The sequence below is a fragment of the Apteryx mantelli genome, chromosome 15, assembly GCF_036417845.1.
Source record: "Apteryx mantelli isolate bAptMan1 chromosome 15, bAptMan1.hap1, whole genome shotgun sequence".
In the NCBI taxonomy this organism is placed as follows: Eukaryota; Metazoa; Chordata; class Aves; order Apterygiformes; family Apterygidae; genus Apteryx; species Apteryx mantelli.
The window spans coordinates 20,508,557-20,523,830 of record NC_089992.1 but is presented as its reverse complement, the minus strand read 5'-3'; the positions used below and the strand labels follow the sequence as shown (position 1 = coordinate 20,523,830).

At 38.1% G+C, this 15,274-nt stretch overlaps 1 long non-coding RNA gene across 3 annotated transcripts in view; it reads left to right on the top strand.

Moving 5' to 3' along the window:
- The window catches only part of LOC106496492 (uncharacterized), a 287,771-nt gene that overhangs the window by 18,989 nt on the left and 253,508 nt on the right, over positions 1-15,274 (top strand). For all 3 annotated transcript variants that reach the window (XR_010885701.1, XR_010885700.1, XR_010885699.1), the window contains exon 4: positions 3,692-3,740. This is a non-coding gene — a long non-coding RNA (uncharacterized lncRNA). The remainder of the gene's footprint in view (positions 1-3,691; positions 3,741-15,274) is intronic.

The following is a 15,274-nucleotide window of genomic DNA, read 5'->3' as shown; positions in this document are numbered from 1 at the left end:
GCAACCCTCTGTAGGTCGTCTTAACTAAATAAATGATCTTTCCTTTTCAGTTGCACCTAGTGTGCCGTGATGTTACACAGTTCTAAAAATGCCATCTCGAAGTGATAGCTATAAACTCACTTGGAGTCCTAATGCAAAGTCATCTCTGCCTACATTTCTTTTTAAATCCCCTATTCTGGTGCCTTTGCACTTAAAGCATACCAGCCAATGGCTTCTTTCCAGTGAAGTTTGAGAATACACGTGCAGGCTGCAGCGTGTTCACAGGCTAACAAATGTGCTTTCCGTTGGACCAAGCAGGAGATATAGGTGGGAATTCACAAAGGTTAGCTTTAGTCTTGAGAAGCTGTCTCCTCTAGGTTTCTTCTGTAGCTAATAGACATCCACTCCTTCAGAGTGATGCAAAGAAGGAAAGCAACCACTCCTCAAGGATGTGTTGTCCTTCAGTAGCATCCAGCTTGGGGCAGGACTGGTGGCATCCTTACAGGAAGGTTTTGGGGATGGACCTGTGCTGTGTTCTACAAGGTCTGAGCCAGGGAGGTGGGACTGCCTGGTGACTTGCAGCTTAGTGGTGGGGCCTGTGGCAGAAGAGGCAGCTGTGGAAAGGAGTAGGCTCTCGGCAGGCAGGCTGTGACACATAGTTAAAGAACTGGCTGTAATTGTCCTACTGGATTGGACCGGCTGTATCTAACGCAGCCCACTGGCCCCGGAGGGGAACTACCCTGAATAAAAGTGCAGCATAGGTAGATTAGCCACCCTAGATGAAAGTTAGACTCCTTAATACCTTCCTGAATTACAAATTAGGTATCTTCTTGCAAAAAATTGTTGGATTGTCATCAGTGCTGTCTAGGCAAGCAGGCAGTCACCAGGGTAGCAGTGATGCACAGGATTTTTGCTTTACAAATTCAACAATAACTTAAAATCTATCTTTGTGTTATAGATGAGCAGTGCAGAGCATGGCATTGGTCACATACCTTAATGTGCAAGGTACCTGAACCACTGTAATCAATCATCAGCTGTGTTCCGTGTTCATATACTTTTCTAGCTTGTTTTGAGAAGTAAGATACAAAAGCAGGCTAACTCTAATAACGATGAGTAATATTGACATCCAAAAGTTGGTTCCTTTCTCAATAAGAATAGCAACTTTGGCTTAAGCAGCTGATCTCCAAGAGCAGCCAAAAAATAACACCCTATCCACGTTTTAAAATAGAGTATTATGTAAGAGAGGCATTTCCCTACCAATGCTTTGCATTGTCTCTCCAGATATTAGCTAACTCAGATGAGTTAACTCTCAGCCTCTCTTCTAAATGCCATTTCAGTCTGACATAAGGTGTGGTCTTCGCCTCTCCGGTTGACTGGTAGCAAAGTAAACTAGGAATGATAGGCACTTGTACTCTCAGCTGTCACCCAGCCTCATGATGTTTTTGTATATGACTTGAGAGGTGACTAAAACAGGCTCCTGTGGCATCCAGCCTCAGAGAAGCTTTTTTGCAGAAGACCAGTTGGCCAGGGTGTGACCCATCCAAGACACCCAGGGGGTCTGGAGTCTTTTCTTCTCCATTTTCCCTGCAGTGGACTGTAGGCTTACCAGTAATGTGGGCATGAGCAGTGGTCTAAAAGACAGCTTACAGACCTACGCAAATGCTTCTGGACATGCAAGGATGCATTCTCACTGTTCTGCAGACAATAGAAAATGCTATATGCTTTGGTTGGAAACAATAATTCATCAAGGAAATAATAGTTTTTATCTCATAGCACAGCTTCTGTACTGCACTCAGGCCTGAAAGAAACTGACTGAGGTTAAGAAAATACCTGTAACAAGAATTCCAGATAATTCAAAACATTTGCCAAAATCATTTCAATAAAATCATACTAAAAATGGAAAGTTAAAATCATTTTGAGATTGATCATTTCTGAGGAAATGACAAAATAAATGACTGTTAATTCTTCCACAATTTGATGTAATACATAAGCTGGAAATAAGAGTGGCACTTAAAAGAATATGTGCATATCTTCTGTGTTCATGAAGCATTTGGTTAACATGGAAAATCTGGTTAAAAAGGCTCTATTTTCTCTTAACTTACTATTTTGAATCAAATAAGCTGAACAACTTTTGCATGAAACTCGTGTAACTTTAATGCCCTGTTCCAGCATGTTTACTTGACAGGCTTGTAATGGCTACACTGCTTGAGCTCCTAGAAGACAAAATTTGTTTCATACCTTGAGGGTGCAAAGTCCCAGGGCAGCAGATGGCCCTATGATTATTATTTCCAGTCTGTCTTACCTGACCATTCCTTCCCTGTATGAACAGCTGTTTCATTCACTTCAGTGCAGCCCAGCCCGATCGGCTATTTTTCTTCTGCCCTACTCTTTGCACATAACATAAATCTTTCTTTTTTCCTTTGACCTGGCCTGCAGTTCTGTCCACCTGTGCATGCCTTAAGCAATGTCACACTCTTTCCAGATCTGCTTCCCTTTTCTAGATACATTCTTTTAAAACTGAACTTTTTTGCAGTAGTGCTGAATATATTGTGGAGTCTGTCCACTTCATAGATTTTCACTTTTTGAGTGTTCAGTGGGTATGAATTCAGTCAGCTCTGTCTATGTCAGTAGCATCAGCCCATTGATGCAGTGCTATCAGCCAACTGGTGTCAGCTCGTGACTGGGCCCACATTCTGCACCTTGCAGGTTTTCAGCTGTGCAAAGCACTTTGTATAAATCTGGGAAGTTAATTTCATCTCTAATGTTGCAAAATAAAATGTTCAGGTTAGAAAATGCCAGAATTAAGATTTGTCTGTGCAACCTCAGTTTGTCACCCTTATGCGCAGGTGCACTTTGAGGTGGCTTTTGATTTTTCTTCAGGACCTCATTTCATCACTGCGCAGGACACTCAGTTCTCAATGAATGAGCAGTTTTTCAGTGTTTCATTTTATCCCTGTTACACAGGATATGGCTGATGTCCTATTTACTGTGCGGTACTTGCACCCTCTGCTGAATACAGAAATACTAATTTCCATAAGGACACTCGTCATTCACATTGAAGAATTTATTTTTGGAATGCCACTTTTAGATAAGGTAGAAGCACTTCTTCCAGTTTAGGAATGGACAGTTGTGGCAGATGAAAATCTGATACATACTGTACTGTATGGTGCCATTTCTAGAACTTTATGCAACTCCAAAGGTGTGTTTTTTGTTTTTGTTTTTTTTTAAAGCTTTGAGACGACTCTTACAGCAATTCACAGTGCTCAGAAATTCTGCACATCAAGCTACTCGAGTTGGACCACCATAAAATGAAGAATAAAGAGAAACCACAGTTTGTCTTATGTAACTTGCACAGCATCACAGAATACTGAGAACCAAGTCAGCAGCAGAATCCAGAGTAGAAATTAGATGTCTTCAGCATGAAGTTCTTCTTTCTCTTAGTGTCCTGCTCCTCACACTTCTCAGGTTCTCTCAGAATGTGAGAGGCGAGTGGAGGCGGGCTAACCTTTCTTCCTCCCCCTACTCAGCACGTTTCCTGGACACTGTCCATTCAGAGCCCTAAGTAAAACAGTCTTCTTGCAAAGTTTAGCAACTGCCAGGCAATGCACATGCACAAAGACAGCCGGCTGGAAATGCACTGGCTGTTTAGCATTTCCTGACTTAGAGCACTTAATTTTGCAGATCTGATGTTATTTCAATGTCATTTTTTTAGGTTTCCATCCCCTTGGAGACTTCCCTGTTATCACATCCTTCTTCAGCAGGTAAGAGCCATGCCATGATATCACAGAATAACTCGTAGCACAGCAGATTTCTGTTGTTGTGGCTCAGTATCTTTCTTTTATTACATTGTGGGGTTTTTTGTTTTGTTTTGTTTTTTTCTCAATCAAATGCCTTGATTCAGAACCAAGTGTCTGGCTTTATCCACTTTGAAACTCTGATAGCAGTTCCTTTTAGGTAACTTCAAATGCAAATAAGGATATATTTGATACAAACTAATTCCTAAAAGGGCTTGATGAAGTGTTATAAGCTTATTTTTCTGAAAGCTGAGTCAAGTCCCACTTAAACATGAAAATGTCTTCCAGCACATCTTCTACACAAATAATGAGTAAATGATGCTCTAAAAAAGCTTCATTAGATGCATTTCTGATTTTGTTCTGTGATTTTTTTTTTCTTAATAGAAATAATATTTTAGATAGTACTGGGCATCCTAGCCCTAATTTCTATTAAAAATATATACATATGCAAAAACTAAAATAGGAATACCATATGACAATTTGAAGATCTAAAAAACCAGCAGATAATAAAAAGGAAAAGAAGTTCCTAGAGAAATCTCTGAAGAGCAGTCACCTTAAGCTAATTTAAGCTCATTTAATTTAAATATATATACACAATATATTATTGTATTTATATGTATAATATATATATATTACACACACACACATACACACACACATATATATATATATATAAATCTACCTGCAGATCTCTCTTACATTTGAAGGCAGAAATATGAAAAAGGGAGGTGAAATAGTTGTAAAACTGAGGTTTGTATGCTGATGTATTCGTATGTGGCAGAACTATGGGTTTTGCTTATTGAAATGTTTTGGAAAAATAGCAACACCTTTTTTGGAGAAAGCTAGGAAATCAAGATGAATTTGCCTTTAGGTTCTATGCAAAAAGATCTGAAAGTCTTTCACTTATGTCTGGAAGAGAAGCAGTAAAGATAAAGATTAATTAACATACGTAGATGGAAGTTAATAGGAACAACTTTGCTTATGTTTGATAAACATGTTGAATTGCAGAGACAAAGACATTACACAAGAGTGGTATATGGATGTTCTAGTAATACTGTTGGGTCATGTGGTGTATTCCCTCTCTCTGAAGCTATATTGGTAAAAATAAAAGTTTCTGTTATGATTCCCATAATGATACAGATTTAATTTCATATATAGCAATGTGCTTGTCTTACACATGCAAGCATCCATAAACTCTTACAGATTACTTGAATGTGAAAAACACTTGTTTTAGACCTATGGATACAAGGTAAGGTTTTGCATGTTATTTGAGCTTTGCTACTTTTTCTGAGAAGACAAAATGAATTTCCTCTGTAACTATAATGCTGCAGAATTGTAAACAATGAAGTCATAGATGATGACCGAATATTTTTAAAAATTTTGAAATAACTTTGTAAGGACAATGGAAGTAGACTCTTGATGTTTCCACTGCAGGTGCAAAGTTGGGTGGTCTATTTTTCAGGCTCAGGATGAAAAAAATTGTAACTGTAGTTACAATTTCAGTCTAGCTGGGTATGAAGGCTCTGTCTTTGTGCATACCAAGCGGGTTTAGTGATTAATGCCTTGGGTGGTCCAAGAACTCCCCAGCTAGTTGCTTTGTAGATGAGGCAATGGACTGACTGGAGAGAAAGGACTTGAGACAAGGTGATTGACTGAACTTCTGGTCGGCTTCACAACAAAGCATTTGTCTAACTGTTACAGCAGCTCTCCAGGTGGGAACTTTGGACAGACCTGGAGATTCCCCCAGATAGCTCCTGCTGTTTCTAGACCAATTAATATACACTATTTGTACGCTTCAGTGTGTTGATTAACATCCTGGGTGGAGAATCTGGCAGTCTCAGGGACTCCCCCAGGCAGCTGCTGCTGCAGAGTTGACCCAAACTGTATGTGGATACAGATACTTGTAAACAGCAGAAACTGTTCCCGCAGATGAAAAATGGTCACTCAGGATAGTCTTTTCGTACGCAGTTAAGATAGAAGAGGCTTCGTATGTAATTTAAGATAGTCCCTAGCAACAGATCATACATGTTCTGGTGCAGTCACATAGGACCATGGGCCAGCTGGGTTGTAATGACTCACTGGAGGGATAGTTCAGGGAGTCTCACCCAATCCAGCTGAAGGTGCCATCTCAAGGACTCTTGCGACAGACACTCCCATCACCATCTGGACAGCAACTGACTATCCTGCTCAAGAGATTCTATTTCCTCACGTAGGCCTTATCCTATGCTTTTTTTTTTTTTTTTTTTAATAAACATTCTGTCCATGAGTGTCTGTGCACCATGACAAAATAATGGTTTTCCTGGGAGTAATTTTGGAATGTCATTGCAAGTTTTAGTCTGCCCATTCTGCTGACGATACGCAAGCCTGGATTCTGATTACAGAATCTTTTCCCAGGAAGGATAAAGAAAGCTAAAAAGGCCAACTCAAGTTGTAGCACGCTGGCTGAACTTGATTCCTTCAAACAGTGACAGATAACACTGCTTTGATTTGTAGACTGAACTGTGAAAGTATTGTGGAAATCATTAAAAGCAATTGGCTTTGGTGTACTCTGGAAGTTAAAACATTAGGACATCAAATTCTGAGGGCCTGATATATATATATATATATATATATATATATATATATATATATATAACATTAATTCAGTATGGATATCCTAAATATATTGTAAGGTAACTTTTATTAGGCCACTACAGAAACACAACTTGAATTCCTTAGTATTGAACATTTCAGTGGCTAATTTGAAGTTAAATGTTTCAGGAGATTATAAGACTGGGTTTTCTGGTAAAAACTAGTATCACATCTTAGGTATTTCTGAGGGTCAAATGTCTATCAGCAGTGTGATTCATCTGAAAACTGGGAGCAAGGTGTATATATGTGTACATGTATGTATGTGTATATCTGTTATGGTATACTTCAAATATTTATCTCCTGTTTCTTCTACTCTTCTCTGTAAATACTGATAAAAGCAGAAAAATTTCTTCATAACAGTCTTAGAAAATTTGCAGAATGAGACTTCTTTGTGAACATCTGTGACTTATTAATACTGTTTGAATTTGAGAGGAGGAATGATATCCATTTTTGCATTTTAGTTGGCAAAAATACAGAAAGTAGACTATACAGACAGTGAATTTGCTAAGCATCTTAAAAGCAACTGGCCTTGCATTTGTTGGGATGACTTAGAGCTCAGAGAAATGTCCAGTCTCAAGGAACAAAGCAGATAATACAAGTTCTTTGATATATCTTTGAGTGTCCAGATAAGGCTAAGTTAGATAAATACAAAGCTGATGTCTCAAAGCAGTGCAGTGATTTTTATTTACTAAGTCACTTATGCAAACAGAATGTACTGAGACATTCAGCAGTTCTTCAACAAAACGTGATTTGTTTTGAAAGCCAAAGGTTGATAAAGTCTCTGTGACTTTGGGGTGATCATTTCTTAGGCTGCTAGAAATGATAGAAGTTTAACAAAAAGCGTGCATGCACTAGGAAGGCTGGTCCTTCTCTTTATTTCAGAGCAAAATACAGGCATGTGATGGAGAGAAGTAGATTGTGATTTAAATCCGACCAGAAGTGGAGCTTCTCTTCTACTTCTCTCTTCCCACTGCTCTGTCTTACTCATTTGTAGATTGGCATAAAGATGAAAGTTGTTCCGTCTTTCCTGTCTCTTGCTTTTTTTTTTTTTTTAGTGTGTGCACTCTCTTTTTCTTTTCATTTTTTTCAATTCATTCTTGTAAGGTGGGAGTTCTTGTGTAGTTAAGATACAATCTTATGTTTAAGGGAAGTAATTAGCGTAGAGAGAACTTCTAGTGAGGAGATCCTAGCTTAGAAAGAATAAGTAAAAATTCCTGCATGTTGGGTCCTGTGCGTGTAGGCTATCAGAGGTAAATTTTCTCTTCAGAAGGGTAGGTTCTGTGGAGCAATCCTTCCTTTCTGAAACCACCTGTTCCAAGAGAAAATACATTGAGAAATCTCACCATAGCCCTTTACTAAAGGGGCAGGTAGATACGTATACCTTGTGAAGAGCACATGATGAGCTTCTCAGTATGTCATTTCTTCATGCATCATGAGGACAATAATGATTTTCTTGCATTGTGAAAAAGTGATTGCTCTGAAAAAGTCAGTTTCTCCTTCAGAAGGTCTGTCTCATGGACAGAGCTGACAAAAGCAGGATTTTTTGCTCATCCGCTGACCTACACTGCCAAACATATTTGTACTTCCCTGAGGATACAGTCTATCATTTTGTTGATACAATACCAAAATTTAAATTATTGAACAGCAATTATTCAGAATAAAGAGAAATTTATAATAAAGATTCACACGTGCAGCTCTCTTGAAATGATGCTGTATTGCACCTAGATCTGTTGAAACTAAGCTAATCTGATGCTACTTGTCTTGACATGCTTGAAATGGTCATTTTCCAAAAAAATTTGCTAATTTACATTAGAAATATCATAAAATATCTAGAGTTATCACATAATCAATATATTTTGCATATCTGCAGTGACAAACTCTGAGCCATCTTTGTAGAAAGTGCAGCTAAAAACCAGCAAATAGAAGGCCAAGTTAGTGACAGAGTGCCAAGCTGACATTTGAATCAAAAAGGATTTGTTTTAGTGGTTTAACTCTGCAGAATGAATTTAAACCTCTTTTGTAGTGCATCTATACTGTACAAACACACAGGCATGAGATTGTGCAGTAAGAATTAATATGGAAAACTTCAACATTAGAAGTAACAACTCATATGATTTTTAGAAAGTATGACCTGATTTTTTGACATTTCAAATCCGATAGTCTACTGCTAATGAATATAAATGGGAATTAGAAGGGTAATAAAACCAGGAGATCAAACTTTTTAAATTAGGGTTGTGATTATTAAAAATAATGGATATTAATGAAACAATGCCTGTTCTTAGATTTTGAGAGAAAGTTTTTGCTTCTGAATTGGAGATCAGAGCAATTGCCCTTTTAAATGCCAGCTCTGGCACTGTTATACTGTTTCGAGCTTTCATTAAGTAGTGAAAATGTATGTTAGGAAGGGTTCTATTTCCTTGATTTAGTACTTTTAACAGGAGCAAAAATTAAAGGGGAAATGTACTGGCAAAGCTGCTTAAGCTTAGATCTGATAAACTGTGTTACCTTGAACAAACTTATTTCTAGGGATAACTAATTATCCTGTCTATGCATGCTATTAGAACAGGGTAGTGGTTATAGAAAAGGACAGGGGATAAAATGCAACATCTGTTTAAAAACTGTCACCTTAAAATACCAAAACAATGTTCAGTTGTGCATATGCTATTAAAGTTAGAACTCTCTATGCACTGTACTGTGTGTCAGCTCCCTTAGGTTTTCTCTAATGCCTCAAATAACAAAACAGAAGTTTAATTCTACCCTGAACTTTCTTAAACTTGTTTTCACTAAGAAATGTTATACATAAATTTCCTGGACCTGAAGTCACCCATGATTCAACCCTGCCTTTCCTGCTTGCACTAGAGTTCTTAGCTCCAGCTTGACTGCATCTGCGGAATGGCTGATGTTTCTCTAACAAGGTGTGTTAACTGGGTAGCCCAGTCACACTGTTATCCTGAAGTATGTGTTACAAGGCACACAGAACGTTCACATCACAGATCATCCCTCTAGATCCATTTCTCTCCAGTTAGCCCAACTCTCTTCTTTCCTTGTCTGAATAGACGAAGGCACACGGAACATCAGAGATTGATTAAACTGTGATAACAGTTGTACAATAACTTTTGCAATAAGAATAGGTGGTCCATATTGCTTTGGGGATATTTGAGTTTTTGATTCTTCTAATTTATGCAAGGTACTTTTGGGAGAACTGTTTTTCCTCTTTGGGCTTGATGATATACAGGTGAATACTCAAATGTGCAGATAAAATACAATTGATTACACAGTGTTTTGTTGTTCACCACCTTGATGCATATCACTGTCATAGCTGCAGGACAACACAGCTTTGAATCTCTTAGAGAGTTATTGAGCAAGATTAATATTATTTTCTAATACCACACGAATAACCCTTTGCCAAAATCATAATTCCTAAGGAATCCATGTAGCTGTAATGACTATGGGCTGTGTGAGTTTAAATCTGATCCCATGCTAGCCGTATAACATTAATACATTGTGAAACATATCTGACTGCAGGGTAATTGGTATCAGGCAGTTTTAACTGTATGCATGCCTTGGCTCTGGGAAGGGTTTTGCAGAACCTTATCTCCTCCCCTAAGTCCAGTCCCAATTCATAAAATATATCAAATTACATTGTGATTTTCTGTTATCACTCAGTTTTTGACATGCTGATATAGAAAAGACATGTATAACACGAACTGTGAAGGTTTTAAGCTGTCTTTGTGTCTGTTCATAACAAGTCAATTGAGTTACTACATTCCTCTTGCTGTATTTCTTCCCATCTAAAATATACTATTTCTATTTATAAGGCCTTGGTTTATAATCCTGGATTTCACTTTTTGATTGTCTCTTGAATACTGCACCTAAATGCAGAAGGGAGTTGTAGAGGGAAGCTCAATGAACTGTTTTTTGTGGTGAGAACACACTGTGCTCATATATCTTCTATTTCATCTCTCATTTAAGCTGAGTACGTTTGATAGGTGTATGGGGGTTTGGCTGGACTTTACACATTTTTTTTTGTTAAGTTCTTACTTACTTTAAATGTGTATGAAGTCAGCTTATCTACTGGTAGCTATATATCATCCTTTATTTTGAATATTTTAACAGTTCCCATGGGCTGTGCGCTAAAGTTTCTGCCAACTTCTGGAAGTCTTTCCCAATGAACAATACTGTTCATACTGTTTTCTGTACAGTCTTGTTTCTGTGTATCACTTTGATACTAAAAAAAAGTTCACTTTTACAGAAATCATAAGGTGGCGAACTGCCAAAATCTCTAATTTCAGGCAGATATTTTCTTCACAGTATACTTGAAAATTGCCCTTTCTTTTCAGTGCTTCTGATAAAGTAATCCAAGGTATAAGTTCCAAAAATATGAATGCCTTCCCTTCATTGGCTTGCTTAATGCATGGAATGGATTCTTCACCAAAAAGTAAATAACACACAGTGCTGGTTGAGTAACTAATAATTAAACTTTCTAACTTTTTGCAAGAATTTATTTATGGTGCCAGTAGGTTAAGTGAATAGACTGCATGATGACCTGCGGTTCTTACTGATGGCAGTTCTGGGAGCAATAGAACAATATATTTTGTGCTGAAAATAGAAGAAAAAGAAACAGCAAAGACTGATTGACACTGCCAGGCTGTTTAGAAGCTTAAATGAAACTAGTAAACATTATTACAAAGGTGATTCACCTTTCCTTGCAGAAAGAAAGTATCAAGCATATTCTTCACAAAAGCCCTCTCTCATTCTTACAAAACTTACCAAATTTTAATATTTTGTCAGAAATGTCAGTGTAATTGCCATCTGCTCTTATTCTGTTTGCCTCTTCCATCTGGATACCAATATATAAACATAACCCACCTACTAACTCATCAGTCCTCTAGCCTGCCTCATAAATAGCAGCATTTGTATGATGACATAACCTGTCATCAGCTTAATGAGCAGTAGATTGTGACTTCACTAAATTAATGACTCCAACTAGGTGAATGTGCTGAGTAGGTATTAAATGGTACTTAAATAGAAATATGGCATATAGAAAGGATCCAGTGGACCCTTTGGGGAGAGGGGTTTGCATATACAAAGCTGTCATCATGCCTGTGTTGGCCCATTGTGGTAATCCTGACTGGCATCTGCTAGGGAGAACACGAAAACACAGAGGAGATCAGTGTCTTTACGGCATCATATTTCTTATGCTGACCAGTTGTCAAATTTCCCAGAAACAATTAAATTTGAACACTGCTGTTTTGAGTTCTACAAGTTTCTGTAGGCTTTTACTTTCTCCTTTTAAAAGGAAATTTGTCTGAGCTGCTCAGTCTCATATTTTGATTTTAAATGTTAAATTGATTTGCTTTATTCTTCACTGTAGTTCTGGGTAATTGCAAGAAAAAACTGATTCGTTTTAGAATGCAGAATGCGCCTGGGTTCTGAGTCCCTGGCAAGTGGCAAGCTTGCTGCCATGAAGGAGGGATCCTAAACTGGTGCAAATATGTAGCGTGATACCAAGCCAATTTACTAGCTAAGAATCTGACTGCTCACTCCTCACTCATTCAGTCATTCGTTTTTTGCCTGTTCATGGTCTTGCCACACTGTAAAAATAATGGAGCATCATTTGTATGAACATGTTACTCTTTTTATAAGGAAAAGGCTGGGGGAAGGGGTACAGAAGTTGTATGCTGTACTCGGGAATCTTTTGTTATACTACACCCACTGGTGTTTTCAGTAACTGATTTCAGAATACCATGCAGAAGCTGCTCTCTCTGGATGTGAGGTTGAAAAGTCTGCCTTTAGCCATGTCTCATCAGGACAGCAATTTCAGGATGGTCCTTTGGAATCCATCTTGAACCAAAGCCCATCTAAGGGACTGCACTTATACCTCTGAAATGGATGTTTCTTACTTTCCTGTTTCTTTTGGGTTACATCCTTCTGTTTGAGGGATCTAGGCTTTGTTAGTATCAGACATGCTCTGCTCTTCATAAAAAATATTGCAGGGGCTCTGTAAACAGCCATGTAAATCAGCTATGTGTACTAGACAAATACCAACTTGAGTAATTCTTGTTCTGACTAACAAAACTTCAGCTGTATCTTTTCTTTCTAATGTAAATTGAGGTGCAGTTCTTTTTCATGCTGCTAAACCCCGGATAGCTGCCAATTTAGTACAGCAGCAAGTGAACAGATTCCTCTTATTTTCAAATTAATCACACTAAATTACTTGTATACAAAAATAATGTATAAATAATTGGTGCAATATTATACCCATCTCCACCACCAAACTTCCATTGATTCCCTTAGTTTCCTGCTATGTTTCTCTAAGGTAAGGATCCGAATCTCTTCCTCCAGTTCAATCTGGTCAAATTTGTCCTGTGATTGAATAAGAGACAGGGTAGCCAAAAGACTGGGCTAGTGCATCCAGAATCATTAATTCAGCCAGTCTAACAAATGGGAGGCAAGAGAACAAGAAACAGTGACCAATTGGTCACATGGCGGGGGATCTGCCCTGGAGCATGAAGCACACTGAGTTCAGCCCCTGAGCTGGATGGACACAAATGCCATAATGATTTCTTAGCATGGCCCTGGCTGTGGTAGCTCACGCCAGCCTGCTGAGCAAGCTTGGCCAGGCTTCTTGAGATTCACAGAGAAGATTTATTCCTGAAGCCTGACCTACATGAGTGTGTATCTAAATGTGTGAAAGCTGTGATTTGATGGCAAGCAATGAAAGGTCATAGAAAAAGCAGGCAATGCATTTAAATCAAAATGATGAAGCTGGGTAATTTCATTAGCAACAGTTGTATTTACTGGAAGTCACAGATGGTGCAGTTTAGCTTATGGCCAATTTATTAAGACACAATAAGTATAAAGAAAGAAATATTCCAAGTGAGAGGTGGTTAAAAATTAAATAGGCACCAGATGGCTCAAGATTGTCCTTCATACAAATTTGGTGAAAGAAGACATAAACAATCCAAAAGCATTTCTGAATGGGACACTTACAGGCTGGCTAGGCCTTTTTCAGTGCTAGGTTTAAAAACCAGAGCGATTAAACTTCCCTCGCTTTGTAGCATATGACATCCCAACAGAGTGTGCTGCAAAAGCTTTTGAATTAGTTTATTTTGGGTGTATGGTTTAAACTGAGAAACAAGGTAAACTGAAAATCCATAAACATACATGTCAACCTCCAGCTACTGTTAAAATAACCTCAGCTTTTATTTACAACAAGGAGGGAAACTTTTACTGTGCAGTGTGCATTTTATCCATCTAGATGTATACACATCAATACACAAGCCTTTACGTTCAGAGAAATAGCAAGAGATAGCAATATTTTATATGTTGTTTGCTTTTGAGATATGTTAGTGATTCTTATAGATCACCAATGTTAAACCAAGGTTAATGCCCTGGTCTATATTTCAAGAGATACAAGTTCCTTTCCCAGGCTATATCACAGATATTTTCTGTGGCTTTGGATGAATCACTTGCCACATTTAGACACTTTAGCTATACACTAGCTAAATGAGAAGAAGACGAAGTAGTCAGTCTTGTCTTTTAGAATGGTGAGATCTTCTGGAGTCAGAAGCTCTTTATATTTTTTGCATATTGCCTAGAACTGTTAGAGCTGATCTCTAGCATTGATGTCTTTGAACTCTCCTGTAAAACAATTAACAATACTCATTCCCTGTGTTGGTGGTTGGATAACATGATTTTTTATATGTTTCACCTGGATTCTTGTTTCTGCTTGTGTGTACAACATACTTACTGTTTCTTATACAGGTAAATGTTAGAGGACTTATGGTATTTTTTCCATATTATAGTACGCTCTTGTACCAGGCCGTGTGGTTAAGGAGTCAGCATAATGTGACTAAAATGTGTTTTCTGGTTTTATATGGAACACAATATAGGAGACATCAGAAAGACAGCAGAATCCTCTTTAAAGCAAGCTGCATGTATGGAGCTGTTTTCCCTTGCCAAAAAAAAAAAAAAGTCTAAGAACAGATAACAACCTTGAATGAGGAAGGCAGCTGGAGACTCTGTTGACTAATTAATGAGCAACATACACTTAAGAGCTTCTACTCATCCTGCACTAGCTTTGCGCATTCTACTGCATGTTATATTCTCTGGGTATGAAAGCTGGGCAAGTTAAATATGGTGCCTGCGTTGAGGGGGATAAGGCTACATTTGAAAAGATGTCTGTAGTCACTGAAGGGAAATGAAAACGTTTATGAATGTCCAGGAAAATCCTGAAGGAGTCCAGATGGGGAACATGGTTTGAAGAATTTTACAATTGCATGAAATTCAAAAAAAGAAAAAAAGCAGGATGATCCAGGAATGATTTTCTCACATGCCAAAGTAACAGTGGTGCACATGCAACAAGCACAGACTGCCTTGCCGAGGAAATACATTCTCCATCAGGAAGATTTCATGTTTCATCTGTCAGTCTTATACCTATGAACAGGAAGATGATTCACATTCATGCCTTTGTGTTGAAAAAGACCATCCAAGTTAGGTTAATAACAATTTTTTTTGATACAAAAATACAAAACTGATTTTACTGACCTTAGACTCTAAGTAGCACAGACTTTTTACTGTATGTAACCACAATGCTTTCTGAGTGGAAAGGGAAAGGGGAGGAGAGTGGAAAGGCAGGCTAGGAGGAAATCAATCTTTTTAAAGTGTACTCTCTGAAAATTTTGTATTCAGCTGCTGCTGTTTAGTTATTGCTACCCTTTGCACACTGGTTAAATCTCAGCACCCAGACACTGAGTCTTTTGCTGTGTTTCTGAGAATCTGTCACTTGGGAGACCACTTTTTCTGCCTGAAGTTAGACAAACTCTAACTGTACTCTAAGCAAAAGCAGTAATGGCAAACCCCAGCCG